Source organism: Ambystoma mexicanum, chromosome 12 (genome assembly GCF_040938575.1).
Source record: "Ambystoma mexicanum isolate Mex_15411 chromosome 12, UKY_AmexF1_1, whole genome shotgun sequence".
Taxonomy (NCBI): Eukaryota; Metazoa; Chordata; class Amphibia; order Caudata; family Ambystomatidae; genus Ambystoma; species Ambystoma mexicanum.
The window spans coordinates 529,236,612-529,255,024 of NC_090936.1; the positions used below are offsets into that span (position 1 = coordinate 529,236,612).

An 18,413-nucleotide genomic window follows, 5' to 3' on the forward strand; every position below is an offset into this window, starting at 1 on the left:
GTTTTCATTTTCTATATCTCCTTACTTGGATCCAACTTCCCACATCCAAATACGAGCCACTGCTTGAACCTCCCTCTCTGCTTACATATTTACTCTCTCTGTCATAATGACTTTAGGAAGGTTTCCTATGTCTATGGTACAGGGGTCATTTTCTTCTCTTTTCACCAATTCTCTTCTAGGTTTGGGGCCTCAAATCTTTTCTGATTTGGTGAATAATGTATGGCACTTCGTCCTGTTGACACTCAGAAATACATCTAACTAGAGTATCTGGGATTTCCTCATATTCCCTGGTGCTTGAGGGTTTTTTTTAAATGGCATTTCTGGATTGTATTCCTTGTTGCTTAAGGTTAGGCATGTTGGGCTAAATTGTCTCTCTGTTTGATCATACATTCCACGTCTTGATCTCTTAACTCATGTTGAAACATTATCTTACTGATTCTGAGCTTGGGAGTACTCTTATTCCCCATCCTGTCCACTCCTTATATTGCAAGTGAGCCAACCTCCCTCCTCTCCCCAGATGGTCCAGATATTCCTCTGTGTATGACTGGGACACCTTGGCTCTTCCTATTTGTTGCAGTGTGTTTGGGAAAGGGAAATGGTATATCTGACACTCCAATGCCTTCACAATGGCCATATGTACCATCTAAACTTGTATTTCTCAGGAAAGATCAGGGCAGTCGAGAGTTTGTTTCAGGAATAGAAGAGAGTCATCATTCTTCAGATGCTAAACCCAACATATTTTCTTTAATTTCTCATCTTAACCTAGCATTGTTGTGGATATGAATAATTATTTGTAGATTACATTTCACTAGTTGTTCCCTACATTCAATCAAAGTGGTCTGACTACACTCTTGTTTTTTAGGTCAGTATTTCTTGAGTGATTTTGTAACACCTTTAGCTAGGAATCATTTACTTACTTACAAGCATGTGTTTTATTCAGTGTCTCATGATTCGTGGACTGCCAGCTAACTTTCTTAAATTTTTCAATCGGCAACACTGTACCATCAGGACACGTCATTAATTTATATGTATCTGCCTTTTCTCCAAATGTCACATTCTCTTATCTTCATTTCGCTAGCTCTCATGAAGACACCTTACTTTGAGCACTGCGTGCATGCAATTGTGATTTGTTTTGGTGTATTTCTTGAATAACATTGGGCCTCATTACACGGATGGCGCTAAGGGATTACCGGCACCGGTAAGGGCACCGGTGCCGGTAATCCCTTAGCACCATACTACGAGGTCCCTCAGTGGCTCCCGTCCTTAACGTGTGGCTAGACCACACGTTAAGGAAGGGATCCGCTGAGGGACTTCAGGGCAAATAACCCTGAATTTGCTCCTTCCCCATTCCCATTGAGCCCTATAGGGCTCAAAACCCTCAAGCACCAGGGAATATGAGGAAATCCCAGATACTCTAGTTAGATGTATTTCTGAGTGTCAACAGGACGAAGTGCCATACATTATTCACCAAATCAGAAAAGATTTGAGGCCCCAAACCTAGAAGAGAATTGGTGAAAAAAGAAGAATGGGGAAGTGCCTTGGTGAATGGGGAATTACCGCCCCGCCAACCTTGGAATGGGGCGGTAATTCCCCCATTCACCAAGGCGGAATCGGTAAAATACTGGCGGCAACCATGGCGCTAATAGCCCATGGTTACCGCGGTCCATGTAATGAGGCACATTGTTTTTATCTTGGACTAAATGGGTCCATTGCTTTTTAATTATTATTATATTCTGTTGTTGCTGATCAAATTCAGCCTGCAAAACCATATCTTTTATGATGGGTTTTGTAGACAATTCCTGACTTCTTTGAATTGAATATGTATGGTCACATTGTTATCTAATAAATCATTGGTATAAATGGGTGGAGCATGTAATTTACTCTGTAATGTGTGAAGTATCTGTAAGAAAATGTCATTATCATTCAAAGTTTCTCTTTCTAAACATGGTTTGGCTTCTCTGCACACTTTTACCTCAAATAGACTGTTTTGTTTCTGTAATTACCTAATTTCTATCCAGAACATCATTTGATTGTATTGTTTACTGTTCTTGCTGATTCCTACCTTACTGGATTACTTTTCATTCTGCTGAAGTGTTTTGAGCAGTTTCTGTGATTGCATCTATGCACATTTCCCATTTAGATATTCTTTCCTCCACAAACAGGAGGTGGAAGAAGATATGGTTTGAAAGAGTCACAAGCATATGTATTTCCTCTGTATTAGTGCAAGTCATATACAGCTTCTGCATTGAGTGGTCTAGTGGGCTCTCTCCTTCCCAAATGTTTGCTCCTGTGTTCTTCACTGACTCCTTATTGAAGCCTTACCCTTAAGAAAACAGAGTTGCATATGTTTAGGGTAGCTGAGAAGCTGGACAATCCATTCTCTCCCTCTGCTGTTGTACTGGATGTTAGGTAAAAAGCCTACTTCTTAAGTGATGAGGAAGCCCCCTCTGTAATTTTTGCTGCTTTTTATAGGGTTTGGTCTTTATTTTAATTAAAAGTCCATATTGTTCCTAAGGCATCAGTAGCCCATATGTACCTCTTAGCGTCCCTCAAAGGGTACCCTCTTTCTTTGCTATTCAAGAGGCTACTCTTGATTTGTGTAAAATTGTGACACTAGATGGAAGCCATTTTACTGGGCTGTATCCCTTTAGAACCCTTCTCCATTTCACAAAAGGAGGCTGTTTTTGTTGGCTCAAAGACCTGGGGGTGGGGGGGTCACAAGACCATCTTGTGTCTCTGTGTGTGTGTGTCAGAGGAGGTGGCCATCTTTGTCCCCTGAATGCTTGTATTCCAGGGCTAGGGTTATAGTTAGCTGGAAAACTGTTATGTCTGGCAAATGCAGATGCCTGTCAAGGATAGTGAAGATTCTTTCCCTTTGTGCATGCAAACCATTGGGTGTAATTGAAGGGATGGTAAGCCCCATCACACTTTTATTCACACACGAGTAGCACTCAGAAGTCCTGCAAATTAGCAAATTTGCCATGATGTGATAACCTGTGCAGAATACAAATTCTCTGCAATGAAAGGAACTTGAATACCTTAAACCATTCTGAATACTTGCCAGATGTCTTGGCGACTCCTGAACAACATCCCAGCAGAACAGGGCGACCCAGACTCATACAGACTTTAACAGCAAGACTTACCGCTAGAGGATGGAAAATACATGTTTGATTATGGCTCCACCAGACTCCAAGATGGCGGTGGTCCTTCATGTAATTAGAGTTCAGCCCCTTTCAAAGCTACATGACTGCTTACATACAAGCAAATCAGAAAACAGAGATTTTCTCAATACACAAGGGTCCACCACTCTAGGAGAGGAAGTACTTTCCTATGAAAACCAGCCAGATCGGTCTGGCTTAGTGGGATGTTCAAGTAGGAGTTTGCGGAAGGAATTTGGCAGAAAGCGACAAGAAAAAGAGTAGTGAAAGAAGGGCAGGCGAGGATAGATGGAGGTTGTATGGTACATGAAGGAGGCTCGAGGAAGAAACAGTTGCCATCAGAATGAGGAGAGTTATTAAGGAATGGAGGATGTGGACCATCAGAGAGAGGACAATTTTTTGGGGGAGGTTGGAGTAAAAGATAGTTACTCTCAGGAGTAGTGGGAAGGTGGCCGAAACAATACCATCTGCATTACACCTACCCTGGAGGGAGACAGATGTGGAAGTAGTTTTTAGCTGGTCAATTGAAGCAGCAAGGATGGGAAGATATCAGCACCATACCTGAGGAGACAGGAGAAGAACAGGTGCCTATATTAGCAAGAGAGAACAGGGATGTTCCAGTGGAGCTTGCCAGTCCAGAGCAGAATGAAGAAGAAGAGGGAGGAGATAAGAGATGGTGCATTTGGGCAAGGGGTAGAAGAGTAATTATTCAGGGATTGCCTTGGTAACCATGATCCTAGATAGGCCTCAGGAACCATCAAACTTACCTGTACCATTGCACATCCTCACCCAGGATGGCGGCCTCAGGTGCACCAAAACACTAGTGTTTAGCAGATGCTCTTCCTGTTGTCCCCTTGTCCTCTCGCTCTTGCACTAGAGCTCTAGCTTTCTCTGAGACTCTTCCTTCACCATTGTTCCTTTTCCTCCGTTCTTACAGATTTTGGCATTAGATTTCTCCTCCTTCCAGCATTCCCTCTAGTGTCCTTCATATTCCCCCCCCCCTTCCTTACTCATGATATCCTGGTTTCATATGGAAGTTAGCGAACTTGGACTTCTGCTATTCGCTGACTGCTGGACCTCATCATCTGTCCGAATGGTTTCTTTCCCCTTGAGGGGCTTTCCTAGTCTCCCTGAAACTCATGCAGTATCATCCCAGTACCCATTTTGAACACTTTGTGGGCTACAGAGCTGACTATACCTATTCTTCACTCCAACAAAGAGAACGGGTCAGTGAGTTTGCTTGTTCATTTTAACAGCTAGTTAACCTACCAAGGATGCCCCAGTCCCCAACCCATTAGGCCTCAAGCAGGTGGACAATTCTTGGCAACGCTCAACCACTGTCTACGTCTGATGGAGGAGACCTACTGAGTGATCCAGGCTCTGGTCAGGGATGGCCCTGACCATCATACTCAATGAACAAGTGATCTGGAAGTGAGCATGCACATAACCCAAAGACAAAGTCCAGGGTTGTTAAGAGAAATCCCAGGTTGCGGTAGACAGAACATTTTGCTAAACCATGATAGAGACATTGTGACATAGGCATAATTTGGAATAAACTCTTTTCTTTTTCCAACACCAACCACTGTGTCAGCCTCTTTGTCTATCCTACCCGCCTACCATGTCACACTTTGTTGTTGGTAAGCCTACTCTCGCCTTAACCTCAGGTTATGGGATTTTATCGGGCATTTTAACAACATTGTACTGCCCATTCAAAGTGTGGACCTGGTTATGTCACTCTGCCAGGTTATGTATACAAAATGTTAAACTGAATGCCTCTGTCCTATCTCCATCTGTTGACAAGGGATTGGATCCCAGGGTCCAGGTGTTGCTGATCACAGGACCACCTCCATTCAAGCTTGTTGAGTTGAGTGGTCCCGAAGTCCCAGATTGTGAAGTCCCATTTATTATCCATCTTGTTCTGTTGCAGCTGCACTCATGGACTGTGCTGGTACCCTTTTGTCAGTAGTATAGGGAACAATTGCATTCTGAGGTTGTGGAGAGGAGAGGGGCACTGGGGAATACCAGCTCAAGGACTTGTATCATACTGCAGTTTCCTCTTGCCTCCAGAATTTCTCGGGCCACCTCCCTGAACCTCAGGCATGTACTATACCACATCCAGAACTATGTCAATAAGCTTGATATTGTTCCTCCAAAACCTGAACCGTAAGATGTGTGACACAGAAGCCAGATTCTTTTAAGCCTGCCTCGTCCTTAAGCAATGTAGACACCACTTAAGTTGTTGTAAATATGCCCAATAGTAACTTACAAAACCCTATTTATAAGTAGTTGAATACACTCACACAACCTAACTAAAACAAACTAGTAATGAGAGAAGAATTTAAAATTGGAATGAGGTAAATGGATAGATACAAACATATTGGTATTAGTAGAAAGAAAGAAAGACAAAATGGCTATTCACCTACAATAAGAAATAGCCGTAACAGATTGTTGGTGGCAATTCTTTTTTTCAAGTAAAGACTACTTTCTATGCATTACAAATGATGCATATTCATGCTTCAGATATCACATGATGGTCGCGCCTTGGAACACTTGTGTATAGGCGTGTTAGAAATGCCATATCATATCATATCATACTACAAGATTCATGAGAATCAACCTGAGGTAACATTTGCCTGGCTCATCACTTGTTAATACAATGAAAAATAACCCTGATTGGCATGGAGGGTCATTTTAATATGTCAATATTTAATGATGAAGCTTTAAGCGAAACAATAAATAAAGTCATTACACCTTTGTTATTGTGATTTGGTTTAATATCAAAACTTTCACAATATTTCAAATATAATTATTACCCAGCGATGGTCAATCAGAATATAACAAACATTCTGATTGGCCCACGCCGGGGCTTTACCCGACTGGGAATCCCTCGATTTCTTGCCTTTGTTCCTGGTGGGAAGCGTGGCACCCCCTCAGCCATTGAGGAGGCTTGAAACGGGCAATACCCACTCTCAGCCTCCACATGGCTGCAGGCTGCCATCCTGCCCTGCCGGGGATTCAGGTAAGTTTTTTCTTTCGTCCTCCACCCTCCCCTGCAAACAATCCACTCCTTGCCCTCCCAACCCCCCTTACCTTCGTAGTTCTCCTTTTTCGGGCGCAGACTTTTCCCAGTGTCACCTCCCCATGGCCGCCATGGAAAGGGAAAATGGATGCCATTTTCCCTTTCCCGGCAGCCATTTTAAAAGAAATAGGTGTTATTAGTTCCCCGGTTTTGCGGGCCGGGGTACTAATAGCAATAAGTCTGTTTAAGCGTTATAACTATGGGCCCAGGGGCATTACCTTACTCGGTAATGCCCCTGCGGCTCAGTGCTTATTGCTTAAATAAAGTCAAAAGAAAGATAATAAGAGTACATACAGCTACAAACTATCACATTCTAATCATCTTCCAACAAATGTATTTCAGGTAAAACAGTCACTGCTCTAATTAGCAAAACAAGTCTTCCTAAAATCAGCTTTATCCAAAAGGCCTCAGACAACATAAAAACCTTATACAAAAATCAGCTAAAGTGATGTAGTCTTCGTGCCCACAAACTCGGACACCCTATATGGAGCCAGATAAGTTTGACATCATGTTATCTAAAACATTTCTTCAATGTTCCCCTTGAACACTATAATCCCTATGGTATTGTGTTATCGATTTATATCAATTTAATATATACAACAATGAAGAGTCCTCTGTCATCTTAATCTTTATAAACAAAGACATTTGTCTAACCTTAGCTAGCATATCTGGAGGTGTTAAACTTCTTAGAAACAAACAGCGGCCGGATTGACGATAAACATTTAGTCAGGTTAACAGTGAAGGTGTATATACTGTGAAGGCATCATGAAGCAAGACACAGAAAACAGACAAAGTTCAAAATAAGATAGTTTATTAAATCAAATGGCAGGATGGTTGAAGGCCTAACTTGCCCTATGCTAAGGTGGGATTTGCCTACCTGAACTAAACTAAGGAAAGTCTGAGTCAGAAAGTTCAACTTAAAAGTCGGTCTGTGTCCAAAACCTATCCTTGCCCTCACAACTAAAGCTAAGCAATGTGTAGGGTTGTTAGTAATACATGAAATGGTAATTAACACACAGTTCTGAGCTTCTTCCTGCCCCAAGTTCAAGAACGTTTCACAAATCCTTGAGGTTTCCTTACCCAAGTTCAAGGCAATACAGTTTTGCACAATCCTTGGGGTTCCCTTCCCCAAGCTTAAGGTAACACATTCAAAAGAAAAAGGTTCTTCAGGCGCTGTCCTCAAGACAGCATGGCAGTTCATCAAGTCTCAGGGTTCCCTTCCCCAAGACTTAAATGCAGCAAATTATATTGGTCTCAGTCTTTCAATGTTTAACACAACTCCAGATCAACTCGACACTCCTTCTGGATTGCATTAAAAGTTCACTCACAGTGCTCCTTTTTGATTTGTTTCACAATGTGCCTCATTATAAGGGTGGCGGCCATGGTATGAATGGTGCCGGTAAGGCACCGGCACTGTTCATCTTGTCCCGCTGCATTGTGAGTTCTGCTTGTGGCTTCCTGACAGCCCACCAGGTGTTACCTGGCGGACTGTGCGGCACCTGCGAGCATAACTCGTAATGCCGACTGCACCATTATTAACGGTGCTGGTGCATCCATGCTCCCCACCCCCATTCTGCCCTATCTGGGCAGAATGGGGATTGGGAGCCCGGCAATACCGCCACCTGTGAATGGGCAATTACCGGCCCATTCATCTCATAATGGGCTGGTTATTGCCCAATCGTGGGAGCATGGAGGTAGCCGTGCCTGCCAGACAGGCACGGCTACCATGATGCTCGTAATGAGGCCCAATGTCTTTAACATTCACAATGGAGGGTTCCCTGGTTTAGGCACAGTTGTTAGACCACATGGTCCACCCATCAGAGGTCTCGCAATCAGGAACCTTAAGCTCTTTAGCCTACACAGGTTCTTCTGCATCTGCCCTGTGTACCAATTCACATTCATTTAGTTTCCTCTTATCGGCCTCATTGCTTTATGTGCAGTTTCATACTCTCCTGGCTTCTCCTGATTAGCCTCCTGATTATCCTGTTGGCTTTGCCACACTGTGTCACACATCCTATGCCAGTTTTGGCTGTTGCTGGACTGTATTTATTCACAAGATTCACTTTGCAGTGATCTTAGCTTCCTCCCCACCTTTCCATCATGCTCTTTCCCACTTGTGTTCATGTTTCATGTGTTGCTTTCAAATGGGCGCTTTCCCATTTAATTTTCATTAACTCGTAGCTCTGCTCTCAAAGTTTTCATGCAGTTTGGTATTTGATATCATACAGTTTTCATTCAGTCCTGTATTCTATATATATATATATATGCCTTTTCGATCATTATTTATTTGCTGCTTGATTTCCAAGCCACCTATGACTTTGGGTTCATTCCCATTCTGTGCTTGATTTTCAGCTCACTCGACATTCAATCTGCTTACATCCAGCACCCTTAGAGCGACCCGGTCTCGAGTGATGCTCCGTTTCACTCACCGATGCCATTGGCCCTGTTGGGCAGCTGCGCTGAACTCCTTCTGCTCTGCATGCCAGTTTGCCTTTGCCTGGGATCTCTGCTTGCACCTTTGATGCCTCTCTGGGATTGCCGGCAGATCCACTCTGCTTCTGCTGATGCTGTCAGCAGTTTCTTGCTCCTCCCGTGCTCGCAGCTCCAGCTGCATTTCCCAGACCACATAGGCTCCCACACCTAAGGATGTACAATGACCCACCTTCACCTGGGCTGAACAGGTCTGTGGGGTTGTCTGCCAGCGTCCTGCCATCTCTGCAGGACCCACCACGGCTGCCTCCTCATGAGGAGGGTCCGCTGCTGGTCTTTCTCTTGGTCAATTTGATGCTCTCTTAGTCTCTTCTTTTACACCTGCAACCTCTTTACAGGTTGCAGGTGTGAGCTCTTAATTGAACTTGCCTGACTATAGTTAGAAGGACATGCCTGACTTTGACAGCACTCTGCAAACATTTTCCTCATCCCACAGTGGTGAAAGGAGTTACTGGTGTTCACTACTCGTAGTCGCTTTTTCCTCATCTCATTTGTGTCAAAGGAAATATGTGGGAAAATGAGGGGAGCTGTTTCACAATAGACCATAAATAGTGTAGGAGGGTTGGGGTGGTTTTCAATAGGGAAAGGGGGATACCTATGGGTACCCACATCCAATACCCAACAACCCTCCCACCAGGTGATCCTCCCTCGTTTCTCCACCCCCAGGTTTGGGATGCAAGAGCAAATGGCCTTTCCCTGGCCACCTGCTAAGAGGATCAAGGGGGAGTAGGAGTGAGGATACCCTCAGGTTTCTCACAATACACAGAAGATTCATGAGCCATCCGACCAAGGAGAACAGAGGGAAACACACAACTAAAGATGTTAGAAGAAGGGATAAAGAATATGGAAACAATTTCCACATGAAACACTAAAGCATAGAATGACACGAATATGAAATTAATTAGAAATACACTGACAGAGTTGAAAGATACCTATTCTTTACATAGCAGTGCAAATTGGACAATGGGTACTAAGGTGGCCACAATCTTGATGGAAAAAATAGACTGGCAAGACACAGTGCCAGACCAGCAGAGGAACATACGATTCAAAAATGGAAAAAACTGTGATTTTTGCAGATTTGTTACACAACCCTATGCCCACACACATTTACGGGTACGACAGAGATATAGACATACCTGGGGAAATGCAAATGTCTTTCCTTAACAGCACAAGAAATTAAAGATTTGTCACCTCCATTCCCACAGGTGAAGTTGGTTGGCCCATGGGATCAATGCAGAAAAGAAAGTGGCCAGCCCCACACGGCCTACTGATTGAGTTTGTCACACACTACAGCATGGAGTAGATGCCAATCACTAATTAATAAAGCAATTCCAAACACATATTTTTATCAATTGTTCACAGAGTCATTGATACCAAAGTCAGTCATAAATGTGACCTCAAAACAAGGAAAATATGCTGAACAATTTTGCATGTATAGGTTAATATCTCTAATTAACATGGGAAGCAAGATCCTCACATACATTCTCAGAAAAAGTATTGAGAGTTGAAGACAAAATGCTACATTTATGACACCTGAACCAAGCAGTGTTTGACTGCTGTAGTAAAGCTCGACATCAGACCCGAAAACCAGGTGGTCATCCTGTATTACTGTAATTAGAAACTGATCCTAGCCACAATACTAAGTGCGGATGCAGCGAAAAAACCTTCTGGGCCTTTCCACTGTGAGGACCTACACAAAAAGAACTTTGACATGGGTAATAAAAAGTTACCCATGCCAAAGAAATCATCTTTGAAGGAATCGAAGACTACTGCCAAGTTTCATGCTGTAAAATAAACTGTGGAAAACCAATGATAATGGCCATATGACTGAAATCCTATGGTTGGAAAATGCTTGTTATATTCTATGACTAGGCAAGGGTAACACTACATATTTTGCACTAATCCTCCGGAGTGATATGCCGCATAACACATCTTATTTAGACTCCATGCTACAAAATATGGACAGATGGTCTGGTATGATTTAACGGTGGGTAGCTGTGGAAACATGAATGTTATCAAAATTATTTTATTTCTGAAACTTATTTACCCTATCTAAAACACGCTTCAATACAAGGCTGCCAACCTCGTAACATGGTTCCACTGCCTGATATCCTGTAGCACTGGGATATTTCAGGTGGTGATGGGCCGGGATGTCAGGCGGTGGGACTCCGCGGGAATGGGGACACGGAAGCACTGGCACTGTTACTAACCATGCAGTGAGCACTGGCCCCTGCAGGCATTCTCATAGTCTGGAGGTCCAGAAAGGGTGCCAGTACGTTGCTACCGGCACCCTTATTTCATGACCGCCAAACTTCTAATGAGGCCCACTCCAATTCCCAAAACAAACATTTTGGATTGAAAAAATACATTCTAATTTCATGTGGGGCAGAAAAAAACTCCAGCCTATCAATAAGGACATTACAAATACTTATGTGCAAGGGGGATTTGGTCTCCTGTACATCAAATATTACTATAATTCCACTATTCTCATACACAGTAGCAGGGTAGTTCAGGTGCCCAAGCCCCAGACACTGGAATGGGTCAATCTGGAAAAAGCAATGCCCAAAAAGCAGAATGCAAGACTCGTGTGGATGCAAAACACATACCGAGATATAAGGGGATAATCAGTACATTTGTATTCTAAGAAGAATCAGAATGTAAACAGAGACGGAAGCTTACTAGGACATACACAAGGTGTTGAAGTTGTCAAGCACTCCACTGTGGAATCACCTAAAGATTTGCATTATTTGCAAAGAGTTTAACTTGAGAGGAACTTAGACACAGAGTCAATACAGGAACTCAAACAAGAAGACTGCAAAATTAAATAATTAAGAGAACTTACCAGAAAATTCGAAGTCCCAATCTGCAAAAATTGGAAGCGCTTACACTTCCTCAAAGCAGTCAGTGAACATTGCTCTGGAGACACAAAGGCATCTGTCAAGATAACCCCATTTTAGGCAAGGCAATGGCCATATTAATCACAAACATATTAACCACAACAGTTGGCATGCAGAAAACCACTGAAAAAATGACACTTTTTTACAAGTACAGAAGAGAGTGGGTGCAATAAATTAAAATTAATATATTGGCAAACTATTGGTCACATTGGATAGGGGACATTCCCAATGTATGCATTAACTTACAACAGTGCTGATGCCAACAGAAAATTGCCTACAAGATTCACAGGGCAATGCAAAACAGCGATTAAACTGTGCTGACAAGTCTCCAAAAAATGTTGCAGATGTAATACAGCCAAAGGACGCTTCACTCATATACTCTGCATCTGCATCGAAGTATAAGTTTATACTTAGTACCAGACAGATAGCTGACAGCCAACAGATGTCTCTTTGATGAAACATTGACACTGGTAAAATTGGATTATCAAGCCATCTTCAGATAGAAAATCGCTTTCAGTAGGCATACGCCTGGTACCTCACAGTGAAAAAGAGATAGTTCAAATAAAATAGAATTCTAAATAGAGAAATTAGGAACACTTGAAACCATTGAAAGGGTTAACTTTCAAATTGTGGCATATCAATGATACATTATCTGGCACCAGAGCCAAGTTCCAATATACTTAATTTAACTGCCTTTAAATCCTACTAAGTAGGACATATCTTCTTTTTCATAACAGAATACTGCAGAAAAGCTGCCGAAACCTGCTGCTGAATGTTAGTATATACTTGGTTTTAACTTATTTATCGTTTTTTATGCATGCCATGTTAGACCCATAATCCCCCTTCCTTCTATTGTGTACAAATAGCCAATGATAATGCCTATAAAACAAATGGACTGTTCTATTCTGAAGAATTTGTTTAATATTGCTTTATGTCATGTAAACATTGACACTGTTCCTAGGGTGCTAACAATTCGACACTATATCCTCCAGATGTGTGTGAATTGATTCTATGTCTGTTGCTTTTCATCCATTAGATGATGCATCTCACTCTAGCAGAACTAAGAAATAACATAACCACCAAAGTGTTCTTCATTATGGGATTTTCGAGTTACCCACAATTACAGGCACCTTTCTTTGCTTCTTTCCTGTTGAGCTACCTGCTGGCAATGTTGGGGAACATCTTGATCATCTCTATCATATGCTCAGATACTCATCTTCACACCCCTATGTACTTCTTTCTGGCCAACCTTGCTGTCTTGGACCTCTGCTGTACTTCCATCATCACCCCGTAGATCCTGGAGAACCTCATGTCGGAGTCAAAGTCAATCTCGTATTTTGCCTGCATGACCCAGTTATTCCTGATTTCCTGGGCATTGGGTACTGAGCTTCTGCTTCTCGCAGTGATGGCATTTGATAGGTATGTTGCCATCTGCCATCCTCTCCATTATGTATTAATCATGTCCAAGAAGGTCTATATTTCTTTGGGGGCAATGGTGTGGCTCGTTGGCATGTTCAACTCCATGATTCACACTGGCTTAATCCTACAGCTGTCCTTATTTGTAGGAGCTGCATTGGACCATTTCTTCTGTGAAATTCCACCAATTCTCATGATTTCCTCCTCTGACACTCACAGTGTTGACCTTGCGTGCCTGGTAGCAGATATCCTCTTGGGCATGATGTGCTTCTTCCTTACAATCATTTCATATACATGCATTCTCTCATCAATTGTGAAGATCAGTTCTGCTGAGAAGAAGAAGAAGGCCTTCTCCACCTGTGCCTCTCACCTACTGGTGGTCACTTTGTTCTACGGAGGTATGATATATACATATGTTCTTCCTGCTCTGAACTTTGGAGCTAGTGCCAGGAACAAAGTAGTATCTGTTGTCTATGTTGTTGTTTCCCCCCTATTAAACCCATTGATCTACAGCCTAAGGAACCAAGAGGTTAAGCGAGCCTTCATTAAGAACTTTTCCAGAAACATGTTCCCAATGATATAGTAGCATGCTCCACGGACACTCATATATTAAAAGAAAGACAGTTATTCACATCTTTGAAAGCCCAATACTGACAAAATGTTTTCAATACAATACAATTGTTCACATCATCAGGTGATTCATGGTTTTCTGGCCTTTCTTTCAAGGGTTGGGGTGGTTTTCAATAGGATAATCTGCATAGATTACATTCATTATGTAATCTATGCAGTACCCAATGATCGATTATAAATTAAATCAATTTGGTTTGATGTATGGGCATCTTCAATTTCTGTACTTTGTGTATGTTTCTTAACTTTCTCTTTTCTTGTGACCTTCTATGATATATTTAGTGTTTTCAGTTGTGCTTTAATTCATGTTTCAAGCATGTATTATGCTGACATTTATCTTCGTGAGGTTGCTTAACTGAATACAGTAACTTCACCCTTTCCATAAATGCACCAGTTATATAAGAAGGGTAATGTCAGCTACTGAGAACTGTGTATTCCTGACAAAATACCCAGAACATTGTTCTGGAAATGTTTCCGTCAAGATGTCTCCCTTTGCTAGAATATGTGAGCATTTCTGACACTGTATCTTTCCTCTATTGTGCCTGAAAGGATTTCTTTGTATTTCTCATCCTAACAATATCTTTCCTAACCACACCAACATCATGTCCCACTCTCTGACAATGTCATAGTTGCATTACATTGATATATCGATAAGACCAAACCAAAGAAAGTAAATAATATACGCTTCTCTAGGTGAAATATTTGATGACAGCAGATGAGCAATCTGTTAAAACTGCTTTGAAAGGTATAAAAAAAATTGTAGGTATTTTTATGCTACATGGTACTTTTTTTGACAATCATACAGTAAGTCTAGTTACAGTACAGTTAGCTTTCCATGTATGACACCCAAAGAGAGTTTTGTTCACAAAAAGTGCAGTTCTATACATGATTGCAGATGTATATTATACATGGGGCGGTATAAATATATCAATGATTCCAAAAGTTGATTCTGATGTTTGAAAGTGCATTCTGGTAATAAACTATTCCAAGATTTCAATTTCATTATATGTTTTTCCCTCATTGGTGATAAACACAACTTTTGTATCCACAGAATATTATAAATTATTACTTTCTTTAGCAACATTTCAGGTATTTCACTGTAAATGTATGTATTTCCTTTGACTTCTAATTATTTCAAAATCACACAAGTTGCAGATGTTGATACCTTTTATTGGACTAACTAAGAAATCGATGCAGAGATGGGCCAAAACATTAGCTTACAAAGTCTGACAGACTACATCAGATGTTGAAGAGTGAAATGATTTGTAAAGGAAAGTCACAGCACAGATCATTCTCAAAATAAAAAAAAGAACATTTATTTGGGTGGCAGAACATAATGAATGGGATGAGATCCTGAAATTACTTTCTTATCTAAAAGGCCATAAAAAACCCCTGGAAGTAGGGGACACAAAGGTTTAGAAACAGTACACACTCTTAGAATTGCATTTAACAGAAAAAAGGAGAACACATGATTATTTTCATATGTAACCAATTAGTTAGTTGCAAGCATTCTTAAGGTGGACCCTGCAAGTTTCCTAAAATTAGTGATTTTATTTTGAAAGGTGCATTGAAGTGAGAGGTTTTAAAACATGTATTCGGGAAACAGAGTCTGTTTGTATTTTAATCACAGTGAAAATGGTTTTGCACCCTCGAAGTAGTGTCAGGGCATTTTAGTGAGTCCAATGCAGCAGTTAAGGCTTCATGGCTGGTATACAATTTGGCATTACAAAAATGTGCTGTAAGATTTTACCTCACTATGTCTGAGGCCTCACTGTAAATGTGTGTGTTTCCTTTGACTGCTAATGATTTTAAAATCACACAAGTGCAGATGTTGATACCTTTTATTGGACCAATTAAAAAATATATGCAGAGATGGGACAAAACATTAGCTTACGAAGTCTGACAGACTTCATCAGATGTTCCAGAGTGAAATGATTTGTAAGGGAAAGTCACAGCACAGATCATTCTCAAAATGAAAAAAAGAACATTTATTTGGCTGGCGGAACATAATGGATGGGATGTGGGCCTGAAATTACTTTCTTATGTAAAGGGCCATAAAAACGCCTGGACGTAGGGGACACAAGGGTTTAGAAACAGTACACACTCTGAGAATTGCATTTAACAGAAAAAAGGAGAACAAATTGTTATTTTCATATGTAACCAATAAGTTATGTGAAAGCAGTTTTAAGGTGGACCCTGCTAGTTTCCTAAAATTAGTGATTTTAATTTGAAGGTGCATTGAAGTGAGAAGTTTCAAAACAAGAATTCAGGAAACAAAGTCAGTTTGTATTTTAATCACAGTGTCTAAAAAAAGGTTTTGCACCCTCTAAGTAGTGTCAGGGTGTTTTAGTGATTCCAATGCAGCAGTTAGGACTACATGGCTCGTATACAATTTTGCATTACAAAAATGCGATCTAAGGTTTTACCTCAGTATGCCTGAAGCTTCACAATGATATCCTAGCTGGCATGCAGTGTGGCAAATGAAAAAACATGTGCCTGTTTTTGGACGGTGCGGTATCTGCTGTTATCTCTTCAACATAAACATTTGAGTTTAGGCGCCCAAGCACTCTGTTGTGAGAGTCCTCTGTCCCTCATTCATTAAGGATCCTGAAAAGTAGTGTCTGTCAGCTTATGGTGAGAAATGGCACTGCAATGTAATATTAAACATATTGAAGATAACAAATGCACACAATTATATTGTAGTTCAGATATATTATTATTTTGTATTCATTTAACCGGCAGAAAAGTCCAAAGTCCAGAAAGTAATGTCAGTCGTCGATTGAAAGGTAAATGCAATGCAGAGTAAATGCTGCAGTCTATTGTGACACATTTTAACCTGGATTATATGAATACACATATTTCAGAGCTGTAGAAATGTTTTCATAAAGATTGTAGTTTAATATATATTAAATAAGGTTCACCACAATTCATTTATCAATCTCATAATTGATGTTTAATTATTTCAAGATTTGAATCTTCATTGCAAAAACCTTATTTTGTACATGCAGTATATTTAACTAGCCTTGCTTCAGCAAAATGTCAGCAGGTATCACAGTTACAGTAATACAGTAATCATCTTAACTATATAAAACAAACTGCCCAACACATGTTTAATGCTTTGTTGGCCATAATATTACCCCAAATCATGTACATCCTCACAACCTATGTGTATAAATAAAATTAACCCATTTGTAGTGAGAAAATGTATGAGTATGCGTGTTGTTGCAAATATGTATTATTTTATTCAGTTGTACTTCTTGCTCAATTGTACTGTAAACATATTATCTTGATTTGCTTTTATCAACTGTTTGACAATGATTTTTTTCCATTCCTGTTTTCTGTAATGGAATACTCCCTAAACAATCTACAAATTGGACTGGCATATGCTTGATAGTCATTAAAGGACTATATACTTATGATGACATAGACCTTATATCAATGTTAAACTTGTGTATAAAATTATGTTTTTCAAATGCACTTTGTTTCCTTTTTACTTATGCTAGCACCATATCTCAGAAGTCACTGAACAGTTCCTCCTGCAACGAAAAAAAAAGTATTAATTTCCTTTTTATTTAGCTTGGAATACCAATGTAGGTTATGTTATGTTATTAGTGTGTTGACTGAGGAGTACAGTAACTCACCCGATATGAATACCTTTATACAGGTATGGCAGCCGCTTCCACAATGCTGCTGTTTATTGACTGACACAAACGCCATGGACCATCTGTTTTTAATTTTCTCCATCAGTGAAGTGACAAAGGGCTTCGGTGTTAAATGTAGTCTAATGCCTTGTTGTTTGTATTCTGATGCTGCTCACTCCATCTTTACTGATTGGTAAACACCAAAGGAATGCATTATCATATTTCTTATTGTCACCTCAAAAAAATGTAATTATAATATATATATTATTTCAATTCACATTTACGCTTCTATGTTATATATGCAGATGCATATTTAATGGACTTAATGGAAAGATGGAAAGATTTTAGTTAGCCGTTCATGTATTTAGTGCTATTTGGGAAAGCCACTATTTTTTCACTCAGCAGCAAGAATACTTTTGTTTCGTATACATCACGGTCTGACACACAGAGCAAATGATTGGTGCACTGTAACTTATATGATAGAAACGTAATAGTGAACATAACTCCAGTAACAGCCTTGGTACCTATTACCACTTAAACCTGCTTCACAAAATGCACTACGCTGTACAAACATGCATTTATAACTTCAGTCTTCCTTGTATTCTACAACCATAATCTGGTTTCTGTATATCCCGTGCCCATTGTTTGCACTCACTCATGTCAAGTCATATCTACCATCCTGAGGTAGACAAGTGAAAAGTACACTACAGTGTGGTTCATGCAGCAACAAGGTCACCTGTAAAGGGGGTGAGGGATTCAAACCAAATATTTCCAATTGTGTGGACCAAACTCTACAGCTCAACTTACACTGTTTGACTACACTGACATGTATTATTTACGGTGGTGAGACCAAGGGGGTCCTATTTTTTTTATATCAATATACATACTATAAAGAGTCCAAAATATAGTTTAGAATGATTTTTTTTTTAATTGGTGGGATACCTATTAGTTTACAATTTATTTTATTTTATGTTCAACAGGTCCACACTGGCAGTGTCATATTTAATCATCAGTGATCAACCACCTAAAATGACTATACTGTATCCTACATGTATGATTTCCAGCCTTCATTTTACTGCACACTGTTTTCAATGAATGTGAAAGT

At 40.5% G+C, this 18,413-nt stretch overlaps 1 pseudogene; it reads left to right on the forward strand.

The window, feature by feature from the left end:
* Positions 1 to 12,663: 12,663 nt before the first annotated feature.
* LOC138514519 (olfactory receptor 13G1-like) lies at positions 12,664 to 13,623 on the forward strand (annotated as a pseudogene).
* Positions 13,624 to 18,413: the final 4,790 nt, after the last annotated feature.